General features: G+C 35.8%; 1 protein-coding gene across 3 annotated transcripts in view; it reads left to right on the top strand.

Annotated features, from left to right (window-relative positions):
• IL1RAPL1 (interleukin 1 receptor accessory protein like 1) overlaps positions 1-14,240 on the top strand; it is a 697,887-nt gene that overhangs the window by 555,812 nt on the left and 127,835 nt on the right. The window lies entirely within an intron of this gene.

Genomic DNA, 14,240 nt, shown 5'->3' with positions numbered 1-14,240 from the left:
CCACCACTAAACCGTGTCCCTTAGTGCCACATCTATAAGATTTTAAATACCTCCTGGGATGCTGATACAACCACTTACCTGGGCAGCCTGTTCCAATGCTTGGCAATTCACCTTTGTGTGAAGAAATTTTTCCTTAATATCCAAACTAAACCTCCCCTACTGCAACTTGAGGCCATTTCCTCTCCTCCTGTCACTTTTTATTTGGGAGAAGAGACCAACTGTCACCTTGCTACAATTTCCTTTCAGGTAGGTGTAGAGAGACAGAAGATCCCTCTTGAGTCTCCTTTTCTCCAGGATAAACACTTGCAACTCCTTGAGCTGTTCCTCATCAGGCTTGTGCTCCAGACCCTTCACCAGCCCCACTGCCCTTCCCTAGAACAAACTCCAACACCTCAGTGTCTTTCTTGTAGTGAGGGACCCAGAACTGGGCATAGGATTTGAGGTGCAGCCTCAGCAGTGCCCAGCACAGGGGGTCAATCACTGCCCTGGTCCTGCTGGACACACTATTTCTGATACAGGTCAGATTGGCCTTCTGATACATTGGCCTTCTTGGCTCATGTTCAGCTATCTGTTGACCAGCCCTCCCAGGTCCTATTTTGCCAGGTGGTTTTCAAGCCACTCTTCCCCAAATCTGGAACACTACTTGAGTCGGTTGTCATCCAAGTGCAGGACTCAGCACTTGGCCTTGTTGAACCTCATACAATTGGACTTGGCCAATTGATCCAGCCTGTTCAGATCCTTCTCCAAAGTCTTCCTACCCTCCAAAGATTAACACTCCTGCCCAACTTGGTGTTGTCTTCAAAATGACTGGGGGCGCCCTCAGTCTCCTTGTCCATGTTGTTGATAAAGATATTAAACAGGACTGTCTCCAAGACCGAGCCCTGGGGAACACCACCGGTGACCAGACACCAGCTGGATGTAACTACATTCCCCACCACTCTCTGGGCCTGGATGTCCAGACAGTTTTTACCCAGCAAAAAGTACAACCTGATAACATAGTTTAGCTTTCACATTTCATTTTTATTAATTAGGGCCTGAAATTTTCTTTCATGAGACTTTGGTTATTTATAAACTATGGTTTATAAATTTCAGTACTCAACAAAAGTACTTAGTCTTAACTTATATTGACTAGATAATGAGATAGATTTACCACTGAGAACGTGTAGTATTTTAACTCTGATAAAAACTGTACTTCAAAGTGATTTTTTTTCAAACTTTGAGGTCAAACTCATTGTTTGGCATTTAAATAATAATTCATGGAACACATGCTTTGTGTAATGAGTTTTATTAGACATGCTGTTACTGCAAGATTATGTCTTTATTAACAGTTCAGAAAAAAAGCCAGGAACATCATCATAGCAGACAAAACAGCCCAAAAGTCCGGGCTGCCTATCAACCTTCTTTTCGTAATGTACAGATTAGGGTCTGGTCCTTAGGGAAGATGACAGAGCACAGTTTTTTCTTGGTCAGTAACGTACTGCATTATTATAGGAAAAGCCTAAAGGTCTTTTACACAGTACTTTGTATATGATCTTTTCACCCATCCATCTCACCCATGGGTGTGCTGTGGGCTGTTTTTTTCTTCAAAGTTTGGAAGGATTTTGGATATCTGTTCTTCCCTCCTCAGTGCAGCTCTTGAGGTGCTTCGTCTCCCTTGTGAGCCAAAAGGTTTCCAAAGTTTCCAAAGTAATAAACCCCAGTTTATCACTCTCTGCACAGGGCTCACAAACAGGGGCTACATCCACCAAACAGGCTGTGCAGACACCACGCCTCCTTCTTCAGCTGGCCTGGTGAAGGAGCAATTAAGCAAGGTGCCAATGGGAAATTAAACCTAGGAAACTGGCCCTGGATGTCAGAGTCAGGAACTATGTGTGTAAAAAAAGCAGTGTTGCTGTTAGTGTAAAGAGATTGACACCCTCTAACAGTGGAGTGTAGCTGCCCATTGGTAAGCCTTGCAACAAGGTTTAACATGCCTTTATAGCAGAAGGGCCTAACTCAAGATAAATTCACTTCTCTTAGAAGTGCGCACTCCAGCCTTGAGCTGTGAAAGAGAGATAAGGAGCAGAGGGTGGAAAATGAGGCACATGTAAGAATCCAGTGAGCATCTTTTATCATGAATGATTGATGTCACCTTTGAAATGCTAGAAAAGGTGATGGAAGTAGTCTAGTGTATAGGAATAGAGAATAAAGCTTAAAGTGATCCACCTTCCTTAGTAGGAATCTGTGGGAGGGGTCGACAGACTCGGTTTAGCATCAAGAACAAGCTGTTCACACAAATTGCACCTTTGAACTCATATGATTTCTGCAGATTCATCTGCAAATTTCAATTTATACATTTCATACATTTCTCCTATTAGTATTGATGCAAGATGGTGTATGTAATTGTCTTAACTACTCCAAATACAAGAAGAATCTGTTCTCATTTGAAACATGCACAACCTAAGCTCATATTTACAGGACCTTCATTTGCATAGCAAGGCAGTAATAGACTCCTTCAGGCTCTTAAATATTCAAATTTGCCATTTTAAAGAATTCAAGGATTCCAGATTTTATATTCAAAGAATATATCACAGTAACAATGTATGTGCTTTTCCTTTCAGAACATAAATTTTCCTAACTAAAATTGTAAAATCTTCAGTTCTGTAAAAGTTTTCTGACTAAAAGTTTCAATAAAGAAAAAATGAGAAAGTACTTCTTAACATCCATGACCCCCTGGAGTACAATCAATTCCATTGCTTTAAGATACAAGTGGAGCTAAATGCAAAAAGCACAGACAATTTTTGTGTTCCCTCAATTAGTCAGAGTACCATAGTATGAGTTAATGGATTATGGTTTTGTTTTCACTAGCATCTACTAGCGTTTCCAAGAAAAGCAAGCAAAATTGGAAATTAGTTAAACATTTGGGTTTGTGAAGGCTTTTAAATGTTAGCAGTATCATGAATGCCTAGCATTAATCATATGTAGTCTTTGCTTTATATTAGAATTAAGTAAAATTATAAGTGCCAATGTAAATAAGGATTTCCGTGGCAGTGACAATCATAAATTATACATTTCTTTAAATTTTGCTTTGTGTTTTCTGCTGTAGGTCAATTCTATTGCTATTTCTACCAAATATATACTTTGTAATTATACTAAATAAGCTACTCAATATTTGAAAAAGTATACACATTAACATCGTGCTGTTGACCCGGTATCTTTATTCTCCCACACCTGACAAATCTAATAGTCAGCTGACAAATCCTGTGAAAACTCTGTACCCTCATAAACTCTGCACTTTCACACGCTGTCTTTGGTTGTGTGTTGCTGTGTGCAGATATGTTTAAATTAGAAACTTGTATTGTTTGATAGAGTTTGTTTGGTGAGTTTTTTTTAAAGAACAGAACTGATTAAACATTCTAAGCAGTCTAATTTACTTGTCTGTCACCTTTATAGGTTAATGTGGTTATCTCCTTTACAACTCTGCACATACTCATCCTTAAGCCTCTACAGCTTCACCTAACCCAGTCTTCACTTGTTATTGGCTTCATGGCAACACCTGCTGTTGTAACACAGTGCTTAGGAGTCAAAGCATCTTCTGCTCTGCTTCCAACACCTGGATGGTCTTTCACCGGGTAGTATTCTCAGGTTGCCCAAAGTTTCTTCCATTCCCCTTGCAGTGACCTCTGAGAACTCAAAATAGCATTTTCCAGTTTGTCAAAGTAAGTAGCTTGAGGAAATAAATGAAAAAGGATGAAAGAGAGAAACAGGTACGAAGTATATTAGTGTTCTGAAAAGGAAAACTAAACTCTTTTTCAGCTGTCAAGTAGGACATACACTATATTCTATGGAAACCCGTAGTTACCTTTTGGTAGATGGTTCCTCTCCTACATTTGTATCAAACTAGTAAACCCACAGGGAGTTAAGGAAGTACCTTACTAAGAAGTGGTAATGATTCACCTGCAGTAATCCAACCTTTCTACCTTTAGGTCAAACCCTGCACCTTTATGACAAGTGGTGACAATTACATTGTTATTACATGCCATCAGAGGGGGAGAAATAATTTATATGATTTTGATTGAGCACTGGTATTAGGTACTAGTCAGCTATTTTGCAAGGCAAATCAAATACCAAATACAAAGCCTGGACACTGGATAATCAGGACTTTTATGACATATCTAGAAGGTCTTTTCAGAAACAGTATAATACCACCTCCTTCACCCTCTAAATGGATACCAGCATTGTTTACTTGAATGTCAGCTTAGCTGGAAATGCAGCCACCCTTGGCAGAGTGAGTGAGTAAGCTAATAAACCTTGATTTTCAGTTCAGAGGAGGTTTTTATCTGACTGATGGAGGCTGTGAGCAAAGCGAGTCTGCATCTGCCTGGGCATGTAAAACACTATGGAAAATGGTGGTACTGACATGAGAGGGAGCTGTCATTTCTAGGCTCTGAAGTAAGATGGGATGTGTCAGGAACAAGGTTCTCTGTTTTTTTATTTGCAATCTGATAATTTTGTGCTTCCCTTTAAATCCATATTATTACTTCTTTCCTTTTGATTTCTTTTGCGATTCTTATTCTCCATGCTTATCTAATGTTAGGTGTCCCCATCTAGACTTGTAGGCTAATCCACATTTGCCCTACTTCAGGTCTTCTGTGAGCCAAATGGTACACTTCCATGGTGCAAATTATCAAGGAAGAATTTTCTACTTTCTTTTGTGGTGTCCTTGCTGCTAGAAAGAGCTTCTACAAAGCTATGTTAACATTCTCCTTCAAAATCCTCCTTAAAACTCTCCTTTATTACGATGCTATGATGAAACTTGGAAAATAGATTGCTAGTACGTGAAAACTGCTGGTTTTAATTCCATCACATCATTTTCCCTTGCATTCTTCCATATGACTATAACAATCTGTTGCCTCTTATCTTAAACATATATTACAGACTTAAGATCACATCTGTGAGTGTTGTAGTCTGCCATGATAATAGTCTGTTACATGGCTGAAATTCTTAGACATTATAGTAATGGCAATTGCTATCATCTCTCAGAGCCCAGAGATAATGATTTTTTCCCTTGCACTTACAGCTAAAAGCTAGAAAGCATAAAATGATAATGCTGTTTTATATAATGTTTTAAGGTTTCCTCATTTAAGGAAAAAAGCTGTTTATAACATTTTTGGAAAGACAGTAGTGAGGAAATATCATATCTCATCACAGTTGTTTCATTCTGAAATGTCCTGTGTGATTTAGGGGGTGGTTTCCTATTTCTGATTTTAAAAAAAATGCCCAGCATGTGTATTTTTATTCATAGACAGTAAAATGTCTTTTAAAGAGACATGAGGACAGAGATTGAATCAAACAGAAGCATGAAGATATAAATACATCTACATGCAAACCTAGAGTACCAGAAGTGGCTAGAATGCCATCCTTCTATGTGAAAAAAATAAATGAAATAAATTAAAAAAAAAAAAAAATTAAAAAGCTTCTGTTCTGATGAAGAGTCTTTCATTACAGAATTTTGCAGTGGTTCTGTCATCTGATAAAAGATGTCTTTTTTAAAGTGTTTGCTCTGTGAGAAAAGGAGGAACATAATTTAATATCTCTGTTGCAGTACTGTAAGAAAGCAGTAATGTCCAGAGCTTTAAGAGCCCCAGGTTAAATAAACCAAGATCACATACACTCAACCCTTTAAAAATACATATCTTAACAATAAATTATTTTCATAATTGCAAAATTATTGTTTTCTTTATTATTTTATTATGTTTTTCATGGCTATATAAGTTGAATATAAGTATATATAGTATATTCCAGAATGAACAAATTTTGCAACCCAGCAGTAAGGAAATATTTCAGTGTGTTTTGAAAAGTTCTCAATTTAAAATGATCTACAGAAAAGCCTGCAGCTACATGCTTTTACACAGTGTACAGAAATTTAAGTTATGTATACAAAATCTTGGGAGATAAGAATTGTGTAGAGGAATTGGTTTGTCTCTGTTTACATTTCTGTAAGGTTTCCTAAAATTTGCCAGCAGAGTTCAATGAATATCGAGTAAAGAAAAAGGCATGAACACGTTAAAACATTTTATTAAAACAAATGATCATGGCATGAATACTTTAAAACTTATATATTTATTTTTCTTGTTATCTGCAAACTTTTCTTCATAGATTTTGTTAGTTTTCTTTCAAATATTTATTACAAAATAGATACTCTAATGTTTATGCACAGATTAATGTGACTGTTCAGGACGAAATATTTGTAAAATCTGTGTAATCTATATTTTGTTATCAGTTCAAGTTTATAAAAGTTCACAATCAAATAAGTAATTCTGACTTTTCACTATTAATTCTTAACCAGACAGATATTAGAATCTGCTAAAAGACAAAATCTACAAGAGGAATGATAGTTTAGAATGTCAAGTCCTATTGGTGTTGGTGGCTGCTTTCCCTGTGCCTGGGAGGTGCTTGGCCCCCCAGGGAACAAAGGCTGGGATCTATAAATGTCCTGAAGGGCATTAGGGAATGTACTCTCTCCACCTTCAGGATACTTCTTACACTCACACTCGTCCTTCACAAGGGTGTTTGGTACATTTCACACAGTGAAGAAGCCTCCACTTTCAGGTAAATATGACCAGTTTTATTTACTGTTTAAACGCTTGGTTTTTTTGGAGCTAATAGTTGAAAAACAACATATCAATTAGCAGCTCTGATCAGGAAGAGGGACATAAACATATTGACTCAGATAATCAGCAAGATCTAAAGCAAATGAAATACATTGTAAGAGAATCAGACATTTGAGAAAACTCTCAAACTGAAATCAAGTTTAACCAAAATATGTGGTTTAGAATAATGGACATATCTGTAAAAGTTAATATTGCATAACTGACAAGCAATGGGAAATGTTTATGAATAAAATATCCATAGCTGCTGTAGTTAAATGATAACTGGAATTTTAGAGAAGTTGAATTTTAGAAAATATGATGTAAATCTTATATTTCAGTCATCAAACCATTCAAAAAAAAAAAAAAAGATACAAAATAGATATATGGCCAATGATTTCTAGTATTTTGATAGTCTTTCCCTGAAGCATTTGGAGCAGGTTAGTGTTTACTAATCACTAATGGAATTTTTACATTTTTGGTTCAGAAAAACAACTGTGCATTTCTGAAACATGTCCAAAAGACTAAACAAAACACTACCAAACTTTTATTCTTTTTGAAAGATAGGTCAGTCTCATAATAACCACAGTATCCATATTTGCATTCCTGTTGTAACCATCATCCAGAACGAAAGGCTTCTTTGTGTTGCTGCTGCATAGGAAAAAGTATTAGGGGTTTATCACAACACTATGACATTGTTTGAAGAAAAAGAGTTAGAGGAAATAAAGTTTGTTTTCTTACCTAATCCTGAGACTGTCATAAATTTCCCTATTCTTGCCTTTCAGAGAAATGAGAAAGTTGCTTTTCAGCTTTGTCATGGAGCATCTTCTGAGACAGATACTCTGATTCTTTAGGATTTAGAAAGTATTTCTTATTGTTGATGATTATTCTCAAAGCCAGAATCATAGCTTTAAGGAAGTTAAGTCTGAAGCCTATAAAACCTCCACCTCAGAATCCCCAGGCCAAGTGCTCAGCTCTACAGTGTGGTTTTTAGGTCTCTTCCTGGGGTAAAATAAGGAATATTTGTATATGGTTTGAACCTCTGGCACCTAATCTCTCTAGAAGTGACTGTTATTGTATGTGAAGGAAAATTTTATTTATTTACTTTTGTTCAGTTCTCTTGTCAAATAAAAATATCGAACTGAGCAGAAGCAGAGAACTACTTGTTACAACACTTTCTCTTTCAGTATATAAACTCTGAGCTTCTTCAAAGAAAAAAAAATTCCTTTAAAATAAAAAGTCATTACTAAGTCAGACTGGAAGAAAACAGCTTATCAATTATGCAAGTCCAAGAGATTTACCAAAGCAAAAGCACCTCTCAGGTAACTTTCTTTGAAGTGATTAACAATCCTCTTTCCACTTCTCCCTCTGCACGCAATCCCTGTGATATTACAGACTGTAGCCCTACACTGTGAAATACAGTGTTTTGATAGTAACATCAACCATTTTTTGTTCACCGTCTGACTGTTATCAGACATTGATAACATATTTTCCATCTTACTCACTGCTGGCAGGTAGAACTGGTCTTCAGTTCCCCAGAGGCAGGTTGGGAGCTGGGATTAATTCTTTACTCAGGTGTCCTGTTTTTAAAGGCAGCAAGTGGAACTCCTTTAGCAGCAGTTGCCCACAAAGGAGATTTGATTCAATACAAGAAAAAGAAACCACTGCAGAATTAATGAAGGATAGTTATTAAACTTAAGAATGCCTTGTGTAGAACAACATGTAGAATAACTAGAGCAGCATCCAAGCTTTGTTTGCATCCCTGATGATCAGAAAATTATCCTTATTTCATAACGTTTAGATGATAATGTTGTGCTCTAGGCCCTTTGCCATATGTGGAAACAGAGCCAGTGCCATTGATGGTCTGATTTGAGCCACACAAGTCCTGACTCAACATGAACAGTTCATGAGACTGATTAACTTATTCACTACCAATATTACATGGCAGTTTTATGTTCTTATAGAGTGCATGAAGTGGTGGACAAAGAGATACCCTTTGGAATTGAATTTAAGGAAATTATGTTTGAAGATGTGTCCCTTTTCCACTGTGGTATAGTTAACATCTCCAAGGACATAAAAGCCACTTTATAAGGAAACAGCATAAAGTAGGTAGTATATTCTTATTCTTCAAGGAACAGTTAAAATAAGGATTTATATAATATTTTCATATAGGTTTTTTTATTGCGGATTTTTATCTGGGTTTGTAATATTTTAATTAATAGTGAAGAAAGTAATTTTAAATTGAATTTTCAGATAAACATATTTATACAAATGAAACCAGTGTTTATTAGCATACATTCATTTTCAGATACTTTTTATGTCTGTAGGAAAAAAGTTCACAAATCACATTAAAATACAACATAAAATTACTCACTTATGTCAGATTAAATGGCAAATTCTATGTATAATATATTTTTTCCAACACGGTTTAAATTGTGTGTTAGTTTTATGATTATTTTGAAATTTACTACTTTTTTATGGTATTAATTTTTAGAAGTGAAAATGGAAGAAAATGAAACATTTTATTGTTAGAAATATCTTTCTTCTGTAAAAGTCAGCAAGTTCCTGTAGCTTAACACATTTTTTGAGACATTCCATAAACTCACACTTAAATGCAGTGAACGCACTAAATAAGAAAGGCTGGTGTTTTTCTTTCAGAGTCCCAGGAAGCTGTGATTTATCAGGTCTCAGCTGCATGTAATACCAACTCTCATCATGCATAGTGTGTAATTTAGGCTACCACAGGAATTATTTGTCTGCTTTTACACACTTTCTGAGATTAAGGACTTTGAGGGTCCTGCTATCTGTCTGTATGTACATGGTTATATGCCCAAATGGTTTTCTAGAGATACAAGTACACACATATATACACACACTATATATACACACACATTTGCACACATGTATGCATACACATCTGTATATATATATGTATACTTACATATAAGTTTGTGTGTGTAAATACAAATATTTACAAGTAGGCATTAGGGGTAGTACAAATATTATAATTAATAATACATTAATAATAATAATGCTATATTTTGTATTAGTAAATATAATTCAATCCACAAATATTCTATTGAGAAAAATACACATGGTGTTTCTCCCATTCAAAAGTTATTAAAAAGTCCTATTTAAAAAAAAAAAAAAGATCAGTTTAGGAGCAGATTTAGGAAAGATTTTTCTTTTTAAGAAGACCCATATTTGAGCCAGAAAGAGACATACTGAAAACTCTAATATTGTCAGCCTAAAAAAGCTGAATATTCCCAGCTGGTATAAATCTGTGCAACCAGAGTGATTTAAGTATTTTTCATCTGCAGCTTGGCTTATAGCAGGGAGCAAAATTGTTTGGCTTCATTGTACGAAACTGATTATTGATATCCTGGTTAGATTTTATTGTGTCCCTATTGGCGTTAGGTTTGCAGCAGAAAAAATCCAAACCTCCTCTCTAAAATTGCCTCTTCTTCTATGTTCATTCCAAAGCTTATACAGGATAGATGAAGAGAGGCAAATTCTTTCAAAGCATTCCTTTTTCACGAGGAATAGTATACTGCATTTAATACAGATAAAGCAAAACTACTTGGAAAAGCCGTTTGAACTGTTGAAAATATCCATCATTTTTATTTATTTCTAATTAAGATCTTGTGCAGAATGACTTCTAAGATCACCCTAAGAAGATATTTCTTCTAGTTCTTATTCTCAATCTGTCAGTACAGAAGATTAACTGCAATGTAACCTGTGTATTAAAGATTGAACAGAAGGAAAGCAAATCTCATTATTAAACAAAATCAAAACACAAAAAAACCCTTAAACAATATCATCAGCTGTCAGCTTTGTTTTTCCCTGTGTCTAAGTTTAGGATGAATACTCCCTCTGTTGGCTACAGTGAAAGGCTAATTAGGTAATTGTCTCGAACTAACATGATGTCTTAGTTGAAATCAGGATGTAGTTCTTGAAATCGGAGGGCACACTTTGTGCTTTTGCCAATTAGAGCGCATGGCCACCAAAACCTTCAGCTCTTCTTTCTCAGCTCTCAGGCAAGAAATACAGTGTATTGCAACCATAAGCTTCCTTTTTGGCAACTATATATATACTCTAAGTTTTGATGTTTTTATACCTAGTGGCCCAAAGATCACTGCTGGGTATAACATGGGACTAAAAAATCAGTGTAAAGAAGCCAATAACTAAGCCTTTGAAAGCGGTGTTAGAATATTTATTCTTAGACACATTTTGAGGCAGGCTAAAATTCTTCTTTTCTTTCTTCTTCTATGAACAGGATTCACTGGGAAAAGAGGTGATCAGAAAACTTAAGAAACAGAGATATTTTGACATTTTGAGGTTAAACTGAAAAGAGGCTTCCTGGCAGGGAGCACATTTCATGTTTGACAAAGTGTTGCATAAGTACTGACAATTGTCGCCTTTTCCCATCCTTTATGAAGTCAGAGTGAGTAAAGGTGCTATCATACACACTGAAGGAACTGCTCTGTATTCTGTAATTCAGCCAGGTTCTGACTTGTTTCCCTTTTTACACGTATTTATGAATTCATCAATAGTATAAAACTCTTGTGCCTAGTTTTTTGGATCTTTATTATCTCCCTGTGTAAGAATAGCAGAAATTGTCTGTCCTATTCAAACTCATTCTGGGGTAAATCTGTGCATTTAGAAAATGCAGTCGGGTTTTGTTGCTCTGACAATTGTTAGAACATTCTGATTTCTTGCATCAAAAATATGTTATTCATCATGATTAATTATACATTTATCTCTCATTTATCATACCCAATATAGGCTATATTACAATTAAAATACGGACCCCCATTTTGAATGATAATGGAAGTGCCCTACCAATCCTCTTAGTACTGGTTTTCATTCAAATAAACAGAAACACCCCCCTACTATGGATAACATACTGGAATTATAGCATAGTTTAAAGACATGGGGCTTTTTTAAACTTTGGGCATGAAAATCTCATGCATGCTCACCATTTTTCCACTTAAAAACACTTGGGGGTCGTACAAGTTTTTATATTTTGATACCTAATCTCCCAATTTTCCATTAAAGCATGACTGACAAAATTTAGTGCCAAATTCAGTGGGGCAGCAATGGATGTGTATTCATAGATGCAGCCCATATGGTTTCCTAAATGCAATTTTGACAACCATCCTAAAGTAATAGTGCTATACTTTGCATGTAACTATACTTTATCACATTCATAAGTTGCTGAAAGAAAAAGAAGACTGGGTAAAAGCATGGAGGAACAGAGGATTTGGCAAACGTGAATGTCCAAATGGTGATATTTTTAGTGCGAAGCTGAGTGACTGGTACCATATAGTATGTCTTTCCCCTAACCACAGCCTATGAAGTCAACTCCATGGCTGAGTTTGGCTTTAGGAGATATGCTGGAATGATTTTACAGGGCAGAGGGGGCAGAGGAAAAACTTTTGTATGTGCACTGTTAAACAAGTGCAGTGCATCTATTTCCAGTGATCTCTCGTGTAGCACCCTTACATAAGCAAAATCAGGGAAGAACTTGAGTTAATTTGGCTATGCTGTGGTGAGAAATTTTGAACTGCATTTAAAGCAAAATATGGTGCAATATGGTGAAAAACAAGAGTACTGAATACAAATCATCTTACTGCTAACTTCAACAAGGCAAAAAACAGAAGACGAATTACAGAACATTCTGTACTTGTCATGATCCCTGATTTGTAAATGTCTCGTAGCAGAGTTCTGGCAGATGCTTTGTGTAAGAGTGATTGACTTCAGTGAAGTAGTTAGCCTAGCCCAGCCCTCCCAAGTGATCTGAAACTGCTTCTCCTTTGCTGCAGGCTCAGTTCAAGTTCTTGTAATAAATCATGCTGATGTCTATCCCTGAGATATACAGGTTGGACAATGGGGTGTCTCTTCACCTCCTGTTGCAGTTCACTGAAACTGTTAAAATACTCTAAAGAGTAGCTCATTTGTCACGTTGTTCTGACTGGGAAAAATGCTTTACACAGCTGTCTTACTACTTATCCAAGAAACTCAATGTTTTCTAAGTACTGAAGGCTTCTAGGATTCAGGTGAAGTAAAAAAGCATTATTATACATATTCCAGAAATAGGTAATTTGTAGAACAAAGTCTCATTTTTAACAACTGAATTAATCTTGCACAGAAATTCCTCAACTAATAGAAACATTCCACATCTCTATTTGACTAAGTTATCTCAATGGATTTTTATATCCTAATCTATGACCTCTGTTGCAGATGTCTGAGATAGAGAATCACAGAACCACAGAATGGTTTGGGTTGGAAGGGACCTAAACAATCATCTCATTCCAACATCCCTGCCAAGGGCAAGGACATCTGCAACTGGACTAGGTTGCTCAAAGACTCATCCAACCTGCCTTCAATACTTCCAGGGATAGGGGTAATATTGCTTTATCACAAGCTGTGTGAAAATCCTTAATTGTTGATGAATGTTGAGATTTTATATCAGTGTATTTAACAATGGCAAAAATTGCTGACACATATATGAAATCAAGAATCATGTGATAAACCTATTTCTATAAATTCATATGTAAATAAATATACAAAGAAAAGTGAAAAGAAAATTAAATATATACAACCATACAAATAATAGTGACAAATTCAGAAGTTTTCAGAAATTCTATGCGGATGATACCAATACTGGTTGAGCTGATACTGATTTGTTAATTTCCCATTGAATCTTATTGGTTTTATTCTAACTTACTTGGAATAAATTTATTTGGTAAAGTGTCATCCACTTACTATTTCATCTAGACTGGCTGTGATTTAGCTGTGTCCTTCATTGGAAGAGAATTAATAGTCACTGAAATATTAATTGTTTTTCTTTTTTAGAAGTATAAAAGCAATCTTGTCCATTAAATCTCAGGAGCTGAGGAGGGAACCTAGTAATTTAAAGATGGTCTTCATTTAGCCATAAACCATTTTTTGCCTACAAACCTGGCAAAAAGAAAGAACATCCATAACATTTTTCAGAAGTCCAGTCTTGAAAATACAATTAATTGGCAGAACTTATCTATTTTGTCAGATATAACTATCAAACAGCCATTATCATCCTACGTTCTGTTCAGGTTTTCCAGTTAGTGAAAGGTGAAGAGCATAAGAAACACCGGACCTCACACTGGATGGGTGACTCATTTAGGAGTTGCAGCATAGCTGATTCTCAGACGAGTGCTGACATTGCAGGGGAATGTGTTGAGCCCTGAGGATGGTATCTTCAAAGACAGAGGAAACAGTGGGCCATAAATTTCAGGATGGAGAGGACTGATTTTCATTTTAGGAGCTGCTGAACAACTTCTCTGAGAGTCTGAAGAGCCTTGTGTATTTTCTCAGTCACATCATTTTTGTAATCTTCTACACATTATAAAAACATCATTTGCATATTTACATAGAAGAGAAACATTAATTTTAGATATAATACTAACCCCTTTATGGAAAATTGTTTTCATAAAAGCCACATCATGGAAAAGGCTTTGAGTTTTCACATGTTACCCAAAGGAAAAAAAAAAATAAAAAAGAGAGAGATGAGTAATAATAATAAAAATTAAAAACCTCTGCAGTGGAATTTCTGCCTTGTAGATCTTATGT

Source organism: Corapipo altera, unplaced genomic scaffold (genome assembly GCF_003945725.1).
Source record: "Corapipo altera isolate COAL_440 unplaced genomic scaffold, ASM394572v1 0, whole genome shotgun sequence".
NCBI classification, from domain to species: Eukaryota; Metazoa; Chordata; class Aves; order Passeriformes; family Pipridae; genus Corapipo; species Corapipo altera.
This window is presented reverse-complemented; position numbering and strand designations above follow the sequence as displayed.